The sequence below is a fragment of the Dipteris shenzhenensis genome, unplaced genomic scaffold, assembly GCF_047967505.1.
Source record: "Dipteris shenzhenensis isolate YYH24624 ecotype China unplaced genomic scaffold, Dip_SZ_1.0 scaf0099, whole genome shotgun sequence".
Lineage (NCBI taxonomy): Eukaryota > Viridiplantae > Streptophyta > Polypodiopsida > Gleicheniales > Dipteridaceae > Dipteris > Dipteris shenzhenensis.
The window spans coordinates 36,312-51,112 of NW_028239405.1; positions in this window are offsets into that span (position 1 = coordinate 36,312).

The following is a 14,801-nucleotide window of genomic DNA, read 5'->3' on the forward strand; positions in this document are numbered from 1 at the left end:
GTGGGCTTATAGTTTAATTGGTTGAAACGTACCGCTCATAACGGTAATATTGTAGGTTCGAGCCCTACTAAGCCTATTTACTTGCTATATCCAACCCGCCAGTCCTTCGCTTCGCTGCGCTCAGCAAAGGTTTAACCTTTGAGCTCGTTCTTCGAGCCTTGCTTTTTTTCCCCGGTTACCGCCGCATGGAGTATAGCCAAGTGGTAAGGCATCGGTTTTTGATACCGACATGCAAAGGTTCGAATCCTTTTACTCCAGGATTCCAAAGCAATCAAAGCCGATCTCAGCACAGCAGGTAAAAGCCAATCCATAGAGCTAATCGAGGGAGATGCATTTCATTACTTTTCCAAGACCTTCAAACAAAGGTGACAGCTTATCCGAGACTTGGTGACACGATTCAATATTTAGTATAAGACTCGGTGACAGCTACCTGAGGCTTGGTGACAGTTTATCCAAATCTTGGTGACAGTTCGGAGGAAACTTGGTGACACTGTTACGAAGGTTAGTGAGTCAGTAATTCACCATCGTTTATGACTTGGCTGGCCGGAGTGAACTAAAGGCCGCCGAAAGCCTCGTGGCTTTGCTTTGCCGCCTTCCCTGAAGTCTGAAGTACTCTGCCCCAACCAACCCATCCTTTTTGTTTGGAAAATCCGTAAGTCGAACTAAGTCAATTTGCGGGTCATGAAATGACCCATTCCAAGGGTTCTTGGGAAGCTGCTTTCGATAAGCCAACCCGGATGAAATTGACCCGAAGGAAGACCTTTTACCATCCTATTTCTAGAAGACCGATCTCTATTTCTCAATCATTTCCTCTTTATAAAGCGTTTTCTAACAAAGTTCCGAGCTTCGTTCCTATGATTGCTAATTGGCCTGGGAAGTTTCTTCCATTGGCTCACAGGTTTACTCTCGCTTCACTGCCTGCTACTGGCTGGACTGCAACGTTTATCGCTACAGCTCGCCACAGGCTAAGGATGGAGGCAAAGCCCACTAACGAATCCTTGATCGCTGTAGCTGCTTGACAAAGACACGAATTTCAAGAAACGGAGGCTCCCGCTGAACAACGGCCAGGCTCCAGCCCGAGGCGGCTATCGCTGCATGACGGAACAGGCTCCCGCCCCGAGGCTCTCGCTTAGGCACACTCGCCTTTTCTTTGGCTTGCCGAACTCTCGCCCTGATGATCGCTCGGCGTCCTCGCTTGCCGATCGCTCGGCGTCCTCGCTTGCCTTTTACACCATTTCCCACATCGCCAGGGATCGCTCGCAAAGCTCGCTTGCTAAGGGTGATTGTCCCTAGAGACTGGCTATTCATTGGACTGCTTACTATCGATAGACACCGGACAGCTGGCTATCGACTGGGACTTGCTATTGATTGACGGCTGCTTACTATCGATTGACACTGGCTACTGGGAAGTGGGATTTCCGAAGGCGGCCCTTAGCACTTTCCAAAGCCGTTCCTCCCCGTGTACATATAGTTGTCCAATCCTGGAATCAGCTGTCCAACCGTTTAAAAGATTGATTCGTGAATTCCGTTCAGTTAGTGATTCCCCGCCTGGGCTGAATAATCAATAAAGGAAGCTGGAAATTTCAGTGAATAGAATGCCTGGGGAATGCCAACAACTATGAGGGGGGAGCAAAGCGATGAAGGTATTTTCTAGCCATTAAATGACTTGAGGAAGGGGGCCCCGGCGAGCTTCATGCTTCACTATCATAATTCAACAAATATTTCGGATTATGCAACGAAGAAAATCAAATATTAGGAATTCAGATTCACGATGCCTCCCCCATATTTATTGATCGTAAGCCAAACCACCTTAACACGTAGACTCTACCTAGCCAATGTCTGCTAACAAACCCCCTGATCTGTAGCCTTTACCCGGGAATCCTTATAATACGAGTGAACCATCAAAGGCATGCGAACCAGCCGGATAACGGAAGTAAGTTCTTTGCTTTAGCTCATCAGAGATTAGCCCGGGTTTTGCCCTTTCATAACCGGTCGCTTCGCTTGTCATATATGCGTATCTCTGTACTGGATCAATAAGCGGAAGCATCTTTCGCCCCAGTGCTATGGCTCTGTGGCCCTGCTCCTATCTACTCGTTTATTTGTTCCAGCTCCTGTGATCGTTCATTCGCATTCCCAGTCGCTTTCATTTCATCAGCTCCTACTCGTGGATAAACGGATCCCGGGTGAGGGTGAGACTGTTTTCTCATCCGATGTTTCTGTACACGTGACGACTGATGGCAGACCCTCTATCTCGTTGAGTTTTTGCTAACGTAACGAAGCATTCGAGGTACCTTTCACCACTCTGCAGCGGGGAAGACCCCAACCCTTTTTCCCTTACCGGCGCATCCCTTTCCTTTCTGAAGTCCTTCCCTTCAAGCGTTTCATTTTATCGTTCGAAGAAATCAATGATTTAGACCACGAATGATAGATCTATCGTGGTACCGTTTGAGAAAATCGATTTTAGATCAGTAGAATGGCCAGAAATGGCAGCAAGTACTGTTCAATTGAAACACATTTTGAAAATACTTTTTCAATCCGTCCTACATCAGGAGAAATCGGTCTCACAGCAGGAGGATTCAAAGAAAAAAGAAGCGCCAAATCCCTCCAATATAGCGGTACTACCTCCTCAAGATCCCCCTCAAGATGCCTGGTATATAAAATGCATGTTGTGGGCTGGTGTGGCCATAGTTACAGGTGTGGTACTGTACATCGTGCATTTCTGTACCCACGAAAGCACCCGCTGGCAGGGTGCCGAAGGGGGCTGTGCGCCTTGCACCCTGGCGGAAAGGCCGTATTCATTGGGCTGTGCCCTGATCCGCTCTGTCTCTGTCTCCCACCCATACCCGTTTTGCTTTGAGAAGGTCTCCCCGGCTAAAGGAGAACCCGGGAGCATCCCGGAGTCAGATCATTGTCTTGCTCGTGCTATTTGGTGAAGCGGGCCAATCCTTATGCCAAACGTTTAGATCGAGTATGCATTACGGTGAAAGCCCGGGGCTTAGCCTTTAGGTGAAAGCTCTCTCTTTGGGACTCATCCTTAGGTGCAAGCTCCGAAGCCCATCCGTTCCCCGCAGAAGTGGCCTTCAGCCGGAGTCAAGGAAAAAGGACCCAGAACCCACAAGAATGCGGGAAGGATCTTCCTAAGGGAAGAAGGATGGGAGACACCTGAAGAGCCAGAGAGCGGATCGCGGGAGGCAAAAGCTGCGAAGGAAAGCCCGAGCCCGCATCTTGCTAGTTTCCGGGCGGGCATTCGAGCGGTTGATTTTCTTTTCTTCCGAAATTCTTGATTCTTCCCGAATCTTCCTGACTGTAATTCAGTGGGTCCCAGATCGTACGTATACCGACTCGTTTGAGACAATTATAAGCCCTAGCAGGCAATTCTAGTTGATCAATGAATGTATGTTTAAGCACAAATTCCCGCGTCGATTCATCCATATCGTCCGGAGGAGAAGAAAAGTCCGTCGAATTGGAAGAATCCTCGCCACCTTCAGTGGAAGAAGTATTCTTTTCCCCCATATGTGGAAAAGGAATGAATAAATTTATCGGATTTCTAGAAGCTTCGCAAGGTGCCTCATTCGGAGTCAAACCACCATTGGTCCGTATCTCAATGAATGGTATTTCTTGTATCTCTCTACCATTCCCAAATAGGTGAACGCTATGATTTACATTTCAAACAGACATAGATGCGGCGGAAATTCCCCATTTTCACACAGCTTCGGATCCTCTACACAATACCCACGACCCCTCCCGATCTTCGACTCGACATTCACGGACATTGATTAGGTAGTGGTAGCTATATGTTGCGACTCATCAATCGCTTTAACAGACGGTGGTAATGATGTGTCACCAGCTGTCACCCTCTTAGGACCATCAATCGATGGAAATGCTTTTTAAACATCATTAGAATCACTTCGAGGTACAATTTCTCTCAAATTAACTGAAATGTCGTGTATTGTTTCTTAAATGCCCGTTATTGTGGAATATTCATGTTTCACGCCTTCGGATTTCGCATGTGTTATACTCGTTCCCTCCACCTCTCCAGGTAAAGCCCTACACATAGCGATTCCCACAGTATTAACCTGGCCTCTCTTGGGGGAAGGTATAACAAGACAACCATAATGAAGACGCTTACTTTCCATTCTGGATTCGATGCATTTCCATTAAATCGCCTGAGTAGAGATTGGTATTTCATCTTGAATCGTAATCGGATCCCTCTTTCTTCAATGTACTTGATAGTTGGAAGCTAGACACGCCTCTTCTTGGGGGGTCTACATCCATTATGCGGCATCGGGGTCACATCACGCACGAAACTGAGAATTATACCACTTCTACGAATAGCCCTCGAAGCCGTATCTCTTCCCGGTCCGGGTCCGCTTATCATTACTTCCGCCTGCCTCATACCCTGATCAATCGAAGTACGAATGGCACCTTCCGCCGCAGTCTGGGCAGCAAATCAAATGGTGTACCTTTCCTCGCACCCCTGAATCCGCATACACCAGCGGAACGCCGCGAAACGACTTGTCCTCAAACATCCGTAGCGGTAACAATGGTATTATTAAAACTTGCTTGAATGTGTGTAACTCCTTTCGGTATTCTACGTTTTCCCTTCCGTGAACGAATCCTTTTCATGGTTCTTGACAGAATTTACTAATTATCTGTAACAAACGAACTATGACTCATACTCCCTCCCCCTCCTAAGGGGCTATCTAAATTCTACATAATCCTTTCAATCTGACCTGGGATAGAATCATGGATTTGGGGAGAAACCTTCATACCTATACACTCAACAAGAAACGAAACTGACGTGAGAATGGAGCGGAGCAATCAACTGGTTCATTCCATACTCCCGTAGAGGGGAAATCATGAAGAAACTCGAAGAGATGCTTCCTCCCTGATACAGTAGGTTTGATTGAATCCTACTTCACACCTATTCTCACTATTGGGCTATTTCATCTTGATGATTTTATTGCCGGGCTTGATGGGATACGGGACCGGGAGGGCTATTTCATGTTGCTTGCAGGAAGCAAGCAGAAGTGGTGATTCTTCTTGGTTGGAGAAGGCCTTTGTCTGAGCAGGTTTCTCTTTAAGCCGGACCGCCAACGTCAAGGCGAGATCACATTGGTCCGGTCCCCGTTGGCCCAGGGGAAGCGTGAGGTACTTCCACCCAGATAGCATGGGGAGGTCGAATGACTGCCGCCACGTCAATCCGCCGCTAGAACTCTAGCTTTGCTACTAACTGAAAACCCCCACCTTTTTTTGAAGTTGTCAGCCGGGCCGGTCATATTCATGGTCATACTCATGGTCATATTCATGGTCATATTCATGGTCATATCCATTTGTCCATTACCCTGTTTTTCGACATTTTAGGAAATTTTGTATCATTCTACGATAATCAAATTTCCAACAGGGGTCCGGGCTGTCGAACCACGTCTCCCGGAAATTCTCAGTACATATGGCGGAAAACGCTTTTCACATATCGAGGTCGGAATGGGATCGGGTGTTTCACGTCTTACTAGAGTGCCCGGACTTTCTTTTATGGTAGCCTAGAAAATCTTTCAATTCCGTAGTTTCGATCATTATTATACGATAACTTTTTCCGCATTTCGGAAAGATTTTCTTTTGCAGATTTGGAAGAACCGCAGCAATTCGGCAAGCCCCGGCAAGCTGAGGGAGAGCCTGGGCAGGCGGTAAGTCAGTGCCTCTCGAGTCCCCGCTGTCCTCCCCGTGCAGTGCAGCGAGAACCTTGGAAGGCGATCCCCGAACAAAGGCAAGGGCAGGTGGTTCCTGGGCAGGCGGTCCCCGAACCACCAGCAATCCCCCATTCAATCGCTTACATTCCCTACAGAAGGAAGCCTGCATGTGTGCCCGCCTACAGAGGTTCCCCTGGGAGATGAAGGATTCATGTTGCCTCCATCTCTAGTGTTTCTATATTCGCTTGTTTACCTATTCGCTTGTTGAAGAACCCAACCTTGCAGGAACCGGCAAGCAAGCTTTTCCCGCTTTTCCCTCTGCTTTTCCCTTGCTTTTCCCGGCGGAAGGTGCCGGTGCCATATCTCATTATCTCTGGGAAGGTGCCAGTGCCATATCGTCATTTTCCCGGAGCCTTTCCCCTACCGCCTTCTAGGAGGACCCGAGCTTGGCACTTTCACTGTCAGGATAATCCTAAAGAAAGGTGCCGGTGCCATATCTCATTATCCCGCGTCACTTTCAGGAGAATCCTAAAGAAAGGTGCAAGCCGGCTTAAAGGTGCCATATCGTAATTATCTCAGGGAACGCTAAAGTAAAGGTGCCATATCGTAATTATCTCAGGGAACGTTCTAAAGGTGCCATATCTCATTATCTCTGGGAACGTGCCAAAGGGTGCCATATCTCATTATCCCAGGCAAAGCCGGGTGCTGGCACCGTAGCCAAGGCGAGGGGAGGATTTCACGCGGAAAGCGCTTTCCCAGACTTTGTTTGTTTCCATGTATAAAACTCATTTGCCGGGAGATTTAGTCTGGCATGTGTTATGCGGATGTTTTGCTGATAGTTTTTCGAAAGGCTTTGTCACAGTGTATGCCTTGGCAATCGTTGCTAGGATCTGAACCGTTCCCTCCCCATGCTATCAGCGCCGCAATGGCAACCGATACCAGGCCGCAGGAATGCAACAACATGGCAAACACGTTGCTGCTGCTTAGGCTCTGCGGTCTGTTCTCGATATTCTACACAGTTCACATCTCTTCGCGTGTGTGTTTTGTCAGGGAATTGTATGTAACAGTTAAAGGCTGGCAACCACACCGTAATAATAGCAAGAGTGTGTGTTCGGCTGCTTAATTCGCCTATGATTGTGCCATGGCACATGGATATCAAGGAGAGTGATGACTCTGGGCCAAAGGCACATGCGGATAGACTAGTCTTGCTGCTGTTTATTTGCAGGGTTGAGAAGGCTGTAAAGGTGGGCTATGGTATCTGTGAGCTTGTTGTTGCCAGCTATAGGGCTGGGAAGCAGGCATGGAATACTAACCTATCTATCTCGGCATAAACGCAGCAACCGATTGCCATTGCGCAGACACCCGTGTGAAACACTACAGCAGACACCAGGCAAGAGCCGGGTAGCCACCAGCACACTCGGAGTTCCGGGAACCAGCACCTAACTCGCGGGTAGCTGCACGGTAGCGATGCCATCACTCCGAGAGCACCCATGACCACGATTCGGGTGGCAATCCACCTTTCCTACCCTTTTCTTGTTCCCTAGGAATTGAGTGGTCGGAAGGGGGAAGGCAGCGGGGAATCTTCACAGCGTTGTAAGGAACCGCAAGATATTATAGCTATTCCCGGACTGGATGAATCGTCAGAAGAGGACCGTTTAACGGTAGCTCGAGCTCGGAAGATAGAACGTTTCTTATCACAACCCGGCAATGCAATTTCCCCGATGCAACCGTGGGAAACCGGGCTAATAAGAGCACAAGCAAGTGATACGACTTAAGGTGGTGAAACCAACTAAGCCGAGTCCTACCCTGAACACGTCCAGGTGTAACAAGGTACCCGTAGGGGACTTCTATGTATTTCTATACATCGAAAATGCTTGATAAGCGATATCACTAACCAAGAGGCCTTGTTGATGATTTCCCCGTGGCAGAACTTGATGACTTAAAGCTTACGATATGAGCCTATGCACACACTAGGAGGCACTGGATTGGCTACCTTGGCTACCCGCTCAATCATCTTAATGTACGGCGGGAAGGCCGTCAGGTAGTTGACCGGGGCACTTTCCATGCCCATTACCGAGTTGAGGTGAACTTGGGCTGTCCCAGCTTGCCGGCTGCTGGCCGGGATCCCCGTCCTTACACGAATGATGGCGCGGAATGGCGTGGAATTGCTCGAAACTAGACCTACGGGAAGCTGCCGGGCCGCTGCCAAAGTCCATGGTCCGTTACGCTATTTCCCGGTGGTATGGTTCTCTACCTCGTTTACTAATGTTGCCGTGGTGTTCGGATGTACGTGTAGAGCCGGGTAGAAGATAACCGGGCCTAGCTAACGAAATATGGACAAGTGATCGGGGTTCCTTTCTTTCTTTACCCGAATGGGCAAATAAATGAATCAAGAGGTAGCGAGGCTTCGCCTTCAAAAACGACTACGAAGAAGAGTAGCCAGAGGGAGTAGCCAGGGAGCTTGGTCGCTTTCGCTTGTGAAGACTTCGCATACTGGATCTTTTTCCCGCATCTCTGTGGTCTATTGGGTCTAGTCAAGTCTGCTGGCTATCGAAAACTGTCTATGTGGGTGGAGGCACCTAACTAGAGGCTATCAGGTCAATCAACCCGCAAGCGAGTTAGCTCTCGCCGGGTATCGTTCAGTAATAATCGGCCTTCGGCCTCGTCGGGTTGCATTCAAGGAATAATCTAGATTTGTGCCTTCGCGTTGCAACTCATTTGTTTTTTCCTCCAAGAAGCAAAGAATTTCGTATAATAGAAGGCTTAGGGCGAGCAAACGAAAAGCGAACAATTTCGATACACGGACGAATTCGAAGGCACCAACAAAGCAACATTTCCAACCTGTGGTGCCTAAGGAAGGAATTCACGTAAATAAAGCTCTTATCATACATCTTTCAATATTTCCAACCTGTGGTGCCCGTTGGGTCTGCTGCGCCGGGTCAACCTGAGAAGTGTACGAAGGGCCGTTCGAGCTTTTCGCCCTTAAACTGCCATGAATATCAAGAACAGACCTCGTGTTGGCTGGCGCCAACACAAGTACCTTTAATGCTAAAGCATTTTCGCCTCTCGAATCAAAGCCAACAGAACGTAAATCAATTGACCGTTACCGCCCTATATTACCATTCATAGGCCATAGCTTACTCCGACCTTCCTTATTTCCCATAGAATCCCCGGGGCTCCCTTAGCCACTATGTTGTTCGTTGGTATTCCTTCCCCGAAGGTTGGTCATCTTAGCCTTACTTTCGAGAATCATTACTAATACGCTTTCTTCGTGGCAAACTATTTTCATTGGTTCGTCCCAGGCTTAGTAAATTTCACTTTCTTAGCTTCGCCTCATTATATGAGTAATGGGGTTTGTCATTTATGGCGGGATTCGGGTCTTGTTCTAGATCTATCTCAAGTGTATACTCCCGGAATTCCGATGTTATTTCGTGCCGCTCCCTTGGCTTTCCCGAAACCTATCCGATTCTCTTTCTCGTGAGCGCGGGGAGCGAGCCAACTCCCCCGGGCGACATTCGTTCAAGACGTCATTTCGGCAAACCAAACCTAGTTGTTAAAGCAAAACCGGCGAATGGGTGGGGGTGAGGCCTACGAGCCAGCTCTCATTTCCGTACGTGACAGTTTCCCGTCCGGCCCTCAATCGGGGAAACTGTGATGGCTGAATATGCGACACCCATGCAAGGGACTTCGCCTATATTAAGACACATGCAAAGGTTATGCTGGATATGACGTGAAAGCTAGGCGCCCTGGATTTATGGCCTGCGAAGGCTCGAGGGGCTGGTTCGTTGAAAACGTGATCGGGGAACGACATGAGATCTTTCTTTGGGAGCTCGTGGCTGTGAAAGCAGGCAAAGGCAATCCATAAAGTGCGGACGCAGGGTTGTTCTCCAGGGGTCCCCTTTGTTTTGTTAGTACTCGCTTCGCTTCTTCTCCTGAAGCTTATTCCCCCGAGCCTTATTCCCGGGGTCCTTGCTTTGTGCTTTGTTCGGCTTTTTTGTTAATTCAGAAACCCCTTAAATAGCCATAGATATTGGACTGATAGGTTAGCTCGCATACTCGTTAGGTGGTTTTGGGGGTTTGGATAAGGAAACTTCTTATCGACCAGAAAGTGTTTTCGAAGCTGGTTCCCTTCGATTCCATGCTTTGCTCTAAGTCTCTCTAGGTTTCACTTCTAGTAAGGTAAAGAGTTCCAAGGGCTCGAAGCCAACACACATTTTTAATAGATAAGGGTGTTCTTTGGCCTTTAGGTCAATATGGCTATCTCGCAAAGCTTCGAAGAGCAGGTGTGGTCTTCATTTCGACCTGAAATTGCCCAGCCCAAAATGAACTGATTTTGCCACTGATTCTGACTTATTTGGTTAACTGAAATTGAATCTTTCTTTTCGAATCGGCCAGGATTCTTGTATCTCGGGTTCCACGAATTGCATGGTTTCTGGTCATTAGAAGGAATAAAAGACCGCACATAGGTAGAATGTTGGGGGTTCTGTTCCCAGACCTCCCTCTCGGACTAGTAGGTCTCACTAAAGCAAGTTAGCTCGCTAGCCCGTTAAAATATGCTTGAATTCCCTCGCTTCCCGCTCGGGTTTACACTGAACTTGGAGGAAAAGTTCACGGGATTGAATATATCCGATGAAAGGTAAATACGACGAGAATTGATTCTTTGTCTTCTCTGGTGCCAAGCCGAAATAGGAGTTTTTTTCTGGAGAATTCGGTAGAGAAAGGCTGGGCAGGCGGGGAGGAATTTGCAGATTACTTTGGCCGGGCAGAAGTGGGCACTTTCCTTTCCAACACGATTTGGCCTTTCAAACATTTCCGCTTTCCCTTTCCGCTTCCCTCAGCAGTGGCAGTGAAGGCCTTTCCTGCGTTCAGGATCATCTCGCCGCCGCGGGTACGAGAGGGCAACGCGCCTGGTTTTCCGTCTGGGAAAGTCAGAAGGAGGATCTTCTCTTCTCTTAAAGGACCTCCTCCTTGGAGCTATGGAAAAAAAGGGGCGGTACCCCGGGATACGAGTGGTTCGATATCAGGGACAACCTCTCGGCCAACTCAAGGCGATTCCACAGGGTTACAACACAAATGGATGCTAATGTCCATTTATGGAGGGACATTGGGGATCCTCATGCGTTTGCTGCTATCGCCCCCTAGGACAATATGCAGCAGCCCCAGGTTCCCCCTTCATTCGAAAAAACTTTGTTTTCCGAATTTTCGAAATTCATCCCGTTTCGATTCTTAGTAGTCCATAGGCCTCGAGTCCCCTCCCCTGATTTTCGCCCTCCTCACAAATTCCTTCTTCCTTCAGTTATCGCCGACTCCCGGCAAACACCAGCTGAGGCAGCCCTCGCCGGTAGCTTGACCGCACAGCGCCGGCCTTTTCGTTCGTAGGGGGCTGGATCCCCCAGATTCCTGGGGACAGGATTCTTATGCCAAAGATCCTGGGGATGGCCTTTTTAATATTATTCGTATTTCGGCTGAGGTTAAAGCTTCGCTTTCCCCGGCCGCCCCTTCACCCGACCCATGCGGGTCGAGGTGCCCCGGCGGCAGGGGGGGCGGCCCGGCAGGTCGAGTGCCATCCGTTCAACGTGAAAGAATTTTGTATATAGGTGCGATAGAAGCATTCCGTAAAAGAGAAAACGCAAAGCGTTTTCACCCCGGACAAACTGCCATGAGTATAAGAAACAAGAGAGAAAGGATTCATTGGGTACGTATTTACTAATAGTATCGTCGCCCCTGCCCGGTAGCTTCGTAGCAGGTGCTTTTGGTCGTTTCCCGGGGTCGAAAGGAACCGCTATAGTAACCACCACGTGCGTTCTATTCCCTTTCACTTTCTCCCTGACTGTTTTTCGTGAAGTCGCACCGGGAGCCAGTGCTTGCTATATAAAGATTGCTCCACGGATTTTCCCGGAGATGTTTGATGCTTCTCGGGGCTTCTTTGGCGACCGCGAAGTCACCGGATGAATTGCCGGATAGATAGATTATCTGGACGCTGCTGTTGCTCCGCGGCGAGACGGACTCGACTCACTCTGTGGGATAACTTCCTCCCCTAGAGCCTCATAGCATGTCGGGAAAGGGGCCTACTGGACTCCGCCGAAAACTGCGGCTCCCGACCGTGTCTCCGAGACACAGGTGAGGCTTACGGATCACGAACTACAGGTGGAGAAGGGATCCCGGCTAGCGTCAGGCGAGGTCCCCCCACGCAATACAGGCTACGGATAAGGCGCATCCCCCGCACATGCGCAGCAAGAGGGCGCATATGCCTGGACAAAAGGAGGCCTGAGTCCAATAAGGACAGCACACACACCATTGGCAAGCGCACCTAGGCCTCGACATCAATAGAGCATTCGGTGGAACCGGTGAACCACGCATTCGCCCGCTGCTGGTTAAATGCGTGGGGCAGAGGGCTCGTAGTACCCGCCTCGAAGCAAAAACCCCGTGAGTGAGGCCGGGGACCGGATTGCCGATAGGCAAGTTCTCCCCCGGCCTGGTAAAATTGCCCGTAGGGCTCGGCAGGGCGAGGGAAGCGCGAAACGCGCTCCGGAGGAGCGCTAAAGCGCCCCGGAATAACGCGATAGCCTCGCTCTAGGGTGGCAAAGCCACCCCGGCACCACTCGCGGCTACTGAGCGAGCGGGGGACACTCGACTGTTCAAGGAGGAGTCCGCGGGAATGCGATAGCCTGGGGGGGCGAAGCCCCCCTAGGTCCCCGGACGAGAACGAAATGAAAGGGGCTGCCGGGGAAATTGCTTGCCCGCCCCCACGGAAGGATACTTTAAGGGTAGGCGGGCGGAACCCGGGAAATGGCGGGCCCGGCCGGAGGGCCGAAGGCAGAGAAGTGCCATAGGCACTCACTTCATCCCGAAGGGAGACGAAGACCGTAGGGAGAGGGCCGGAGGCCGGTTTCCCATGCTAGGGGGAACTCTAGCTTATCCGCGCTTTCTCCCCGCTTTTCTTTTGCGCGCTCCGAAGGTTATCCCCGCCATTCCTCCTTCTACGGAAGGCTCAGGGAAGCGCTAATAAGCTTTATCCCCTGTAGGAAGGCCCGGGGAAGCTAACGCTTTACTCGGCCTACAGCCGGGAAGCGCTGAGTTACGCTTCACCCGCCCGGTTCCTGAGGGAAGCAGAAAGGGGAGGTCGAGACGGCTGTAAGCCGAAAAGGGGTATCGGGTAAAGCTACAAGCCTTTCCCCGGCTTCCAGCCGCCCCCCGGCCGGGGAAGCGCTTGAATCGGCAGAAGGGAAGGGGCCTAAGTCGGCAGATGCCGTACACTCGAGTGTTCCCGGGAAGCGACACCGTACCCTCGAATGAGACACGGGATCCCCCTGCTTGGACATACGGCAGTTACCCCTTTACTAACCGTAATCCCAAGTTGGTGAGCCGTGTGATGGGCGACCATCTCACACGGTTCGGAGAGCACTTGATTATGCCACTTGGGTGAACGGCCACATTGTGATACGGGTAAAGAAAAGCTCGCTTGATTCGCAGAGGGAAAGGCCCGGTGAAGTAACTTCCGACCCGGTGTTCGATAGTCCGACTGTAGTTATGTCAATTGTGGTGACATTTGTCAGTAGCTTGGTTCATCTCTATCCCATTTCATATATGTCCGAGGATCCGCATAGCCCTCGATTTATGTGTTATTTATCCATTTCTACTTTTTTTATGCCAATGTTGGTTACCGGAGATAACTCCATTTAATTATTTCTAGGATGGGAGGGAGTAGGTTATTCTAATTGGAGTTAATTCCCGGTAACCATGACTTGAAGCCATAAAGCAGCTAGCAAAGGCTAATGCACTTCAATCGAGTAGGTATCGGATCGCTCCGGATTATGAAATGGGATAGAGATGAACAAACTCTCCTTCAAAACATAAACTCTCACTATTTCTGCCTGTGCTAGTGCCTTTTCCGAACCCAATCATTATTTCATTCCTCGTAACATGAGATTTCATGCCATAACTGTTATTCGTATTTCACCCCTTATCGGCGCTATTGGAAAATCTGCATAAATAGGATCGCATACCCGGTTACCCGATGCAACGGAGGGTCTCACTCCAGTATCCGCTTCGATTCATGCAGCTACTACGGTAACAGCAGGCGTTTCTACGATAGCAAGGTGCTCCCCTTCATTCGAATATTTACCCAATGCTTCGATTGTTACTACTCCCGTAGGAGCTATGACGTCATTCTTCGCGGCAACCACCGGAATATCGCAAAACGATTTAAAGAGGGTCATAGCTTATTCAACTTGTAGTCAATCAGGCTATATGATCCCTGCCCGCGGCATTCCCAATTATTCAGTTAGCGTCTCTCATTCAATGAATCACGCTTTTTTTAAAGCATTACCCCCCCCGAGCGCAGGTTCAGTAATTCATGCCATGTCGGATGAGCAAGATATGCGTAGGATGGGAGGGCTTGCTTCCTTGTTACCTTCTACTTATGCCATGATGCCTATAGGCAGCTCATCTTTAATTGGATTCCCTTTCTTGACTGGATTCTATTCCAAAGATGTGATTTCGGAGCCTGCTTACACCAAAGTGCGACTTGAAGGACATAAGACAATGTGTATAGCCCGTTAGGCTATATTGCCATCCCAGCCTTAGGGAGGCTCCTACCTCACCATGCGTTCCTTTAGGGAGGGTATAAAGCGTGGGGAACAATGCAGGAAGTGTACGATACAACATAGAACCCGCTAGGAGAAGCGAGACTACTCTTTTTGATCAACCACAGTGAACTGTGCGATGACGCTTCGTAAAAGCGGCCTAGCACCTACGAGCTGTAATTGAGTAGGCCCCTGTAGGGATGTGATTTGGGACACGACGTTTAGTTGCGTGCCCCAATCGGCAAATGATCACCGGAGTATAGCACAGGATCGCTTTTCCTTGTAATAGAGTCGACACGTCAACAAGGTAACCCCAAAGGGCTCCCCCCGGGAGGTTTGGTCGTGAGATCAGATACCGCCCAGTGGGCAGAAGACGATCCAAAAAGCTTTGGCTCGCCTTCAAAGGTGGGATAGGCGACAATTTGCCGACCAGTGTGCTGACTCGAATCTTGGGTGACGAAACGCTATTACCGGGCCACAACTACTGACCACACGGAAATAGAAGCGGCCGGGACCGCGAGCAGTGCTA